At 35.6% G+C, this 3,590-nt stretch overlaps 2 pseudogenes; one reads left to right on the top strand and one right to left on the bottom strand.

Moving 5' to 3' along the window:
* Positions 1-241: 241 nt before the first annotated feature.
* On the bottom strand, positions 242-1,519 carry LOC104979725 (annotated as a pseudogene).
* A 158-nt stretch (positions 1,520-1,677) lies between these two features.
* LOC104979719 overlaps positions 1,678-3,590 on the top strand; it is a 7,924-nt pseudogene continuing 6,011 nt past the window's right edge.

Here is a 3,590-nt window from a genome sequence, read left to right as displayed (position 1 = left end):
TTTTTTATTTTTTTCTAATTTTATTTTATTTTTAAACTTTACATAATTGTATTAGTTTTGCCAAATATCAGAATGAATCCGCCACAGGTATACATGTGTGCATCCATTTCTTATTTTCCCCTTTCAGAATCTATGATTATAAGGATTTTTTCCCCCCTATATCTCATAGGTATTGTTGCTGGAGGTCACCAACAATGATATTTTTGCATCAGTTGACTGAACTTTGGGCTTCACAGACATTTTATTGATCACCTGAAATCACTTTTCTGCTACACAATTTCCTAATGGCATTTTTCATCTGGTCATTTCTCAAGGTATAGATTAAGGAATTTAACATGGGAATTATTATACTGTAGAATACACCGACTGATTTATCAACAGGCAAAGTAACTGCTGGTCTCAGGTACACAAATAAGCAGGGCCCAAGGAACAGGATAACTGCTGTGATGAGAGAGACACAGTTAGAGAGGGCCTTGTGTCTGGCCTCCAAGCTATGGGTCCTTAGGGTACGCAGAATGACCACATAGGAGCCAATCAAGAGGAGCAAATTTAACAGACAGAGGAAACCATTGTTGGTAGGAACAAAAAGTCCTAGAATGTGAGTGTCAGTACAGGTCAGATCTAGCAAAAATATTAAGTCACACATATAGTGATCTATGATGTTAGGGCCACAGAAAGGTTATCTAATGATGAAGACAAGCTATATGGTTGAATGAATAAAGCCTCCCACCCATGCCACTCTCACTTGCAGCCCACACAGTCGCCAATTCATAAGGGTCGTGTAGTGCAAGGGCTTACAGATGGCCACGTAGCAGTCATAGGCCATTACAGTGAGCAGGATGACATCAGCACTTGCAAAGACATGTTCCCTAGAGATCTGCATCATGCATTCATTGAAAGGGCTGGTTTTCTTTTCATAGAGAGAATCTATGATCAGTTTAGGGGTAATGACACAGAAATAGTGGGCATCAACAAAAGAGAGATGGGACAGGAAATAGTACATTGGGGACCTTAACAGTGGACTGGCTTTGATGATAACCGTAGTGAGCATGTTTCCTATCAATGAGACAATGTAGATGACCAGAAACACAACAAATATGATATTCTGCATCTTTGGATCCTGTGAGAGTCCCAGTAGGATGAACTCTGTCACATTGTTTTGGTTATCTATGTATCTGTGGTTGTGATTAATTATGTTACCTGAAAAAGTGTCAAAATTTATTAATTCAACCTTGAATTAATTAATATTGTCAATGTAATAATGAATGCCTAAATTCTATGGGTTTTGATTCTTATGATTTATCTGAGATAGAAAAAAAGACAGTAATCATTCAAGAAAAGACAGTAATTATCCAAATTGTCTCCTGGGGAAGGTGATTTTTTAAAGTACAGACATGAAAAATATGCAGATAGAAGCCAGAGATTATCTGTGTATGTGAGATGACTCACAGCCTAAGGTGAAGCAGTGAATTTCACATACAGTGGCAGCTAAGCCTGAAGAGAGAGGTAGAAAATGCATGCAGAGGCTATGCATTCAAAGCTGGGCAACTTCTCTTTTATTTTTAGGAAATGGCCAACCTGTAAATGTAACTTAGAGTATGAATGTAAAGATAAAGAGAGGTTTGAAAAAGTGAGAATATTGGCTTTAACTCTAGTAAAGATCTTTGTGTGATCTCGATGAAGCTGGTTGAGGTTCTGTATGGAGATAGAAGCCAGAGAAAAGAAACCCTGATACCAGATATTTGTAATTGTTGACCTAAAGTTTAATAGATATTGAATGGTAAGTAATGGCAGAATACCAAAGCTACCACAATATATTTGATAAAGCATATCACCTAAATCCAATGACTTTATAATAACTAATGAATATACTTTTAATGATTGATTGTTATATGCATGGCATGGTAGCAACATGTGTGTATTATTATTTCATTCCTCTTGCAGATGAAAAACAATCTCAGGAAATCACATTAGATGTAAATAATAGTAATACTAATATTTGCTAAAACTTCCTGAACACTTCCTCAGTGTTCTCAGTGCTCTAATTTTTCTTTGAAGAAATTGGTTGCAATTCTCATTGCAAATTTGTGATCTGATCACTACTGTCATTTTGTACTTATTTTACACATTAAGGAATAGAAACCTAGAAAAGTTAAAGCTCTTGTGCAAGGTTAGGCAGATATTTAATATCCAAATAATATTAGATTTTTTTCTCTGTATGCTTAACCCATTGTCTAGATTTTTATACTACAATAAACAATGTTTAACTAGTAAATTCCTTTTGATAAGATCATGATTACTATAGTTACTTCAATATAACTTCAGAAACATATCTATGAGGAAAATTCATCAACATACAAATACACATGTAATCACACACACCATACTCACACAGGATAATATATTGAACTCTTTAATATCAATAACTATGTGACACTGCTTTCACTGATGTTTCATTTCATCTTATTTTCCTCACTTTAATTTCTCCCTCTTGAATTCCCCTGCAATGAATAGTCCTGCAGATTCTCCCACACGACATTGAAAATGGTGACACAGCAGTGAATCATGTTGTTTTGAGAATCAGAAAGGCCATATTATCAGGTCCTTCTCCACTTGCAACTTCTTGATCTTGAGTATATTTCTGGCACCTTACATCTTGTTTCCTCTACAATCAAGTGAGAAGATTGAAGTCCACCTTAGAAGCAGTTATGAAAATTGATAGAAGAAACACATATGAACATATTCACCATATCATGGAGGACACACAAAGGACCTTCACTTATTTTTGACTGTCTGTACACCTCGTTGTAAGAAAAATAGACATTTTGAGCAACAATACAAAGAGACATTTAGCCATGCAGTAAACTGAAGAATGGTCATCTCCAATTTTACTTTTAAAAAAGCCACAGAGACCCATATTATACACTGTGGTTGATCCCAAGAGTTCTTCATATTCCTGTTGGTCTAAACAGATGATGATTTACATCATTTAATATTCACATTATTTTTATTTCCTGTGTGAAGAGTATTTAAATTTTCTTTTCATTCAAATGATCAATCAAGTATCTCATGGCAAAAGGACTGTATCTGGTATTAGAGAGCTGTATCTTCTAAATTTTTTATCTCTATGAGCTTCATAATTTTCCATCTGTCAAGTTAGGTTAATGATATTTACCAACCATATTGTGAACAAAACCTGAAGATGAAATGCTCCGATTCCAATACTTTATTTTAAAATATTGGAACATCAAGTTTGCTTTATATGTAAAGTAACAACAATTAGAATAGTAGTATAACCATCTTTGGTAAGCATTGGCACTATTGAAGGGCTTACCTTTTGGTCTTAGGTCATCTTAGTGATATTTCAGGGTTTTTAGAAATAATCCTGTCTTCCAATTGACCCCTTCTTGGGATTTCTTTGGAAAGAATGATGCTAAAGCTGAAACTCCAGTACTTTGGCCACCTCATGCAAAATGTTGACTCACTGGAAAAGACTCTGATGCTGGAAGTGAGTGGGGGCAGGAGGAGAAGGGGACGACAGAGGATGAGATGGCTGGATGGCATCACTGACTCAATGGACGTGAGTCTGA

The sequence above is a fragment of the Bison bison genome, unplaced genomic scaffold (assembly GCF_000754665.1).
Source record: "Bison bison bison isolate TAMUID 2011002044 unplaced genomic scaffold, Bison_UMD1.0 scf7180017858534, whole genome shotgun sequence".
Classification (NCBI taxonomy): domain Eukaryota; kingdom Metazoa; phylum Chordata; class Mammalia; order Artiodactyla; family Bovidae; genus Bison; species Bison bison.
This window is presented reverse-complemented; position numbering and strand designations above follow the sequence as displayed.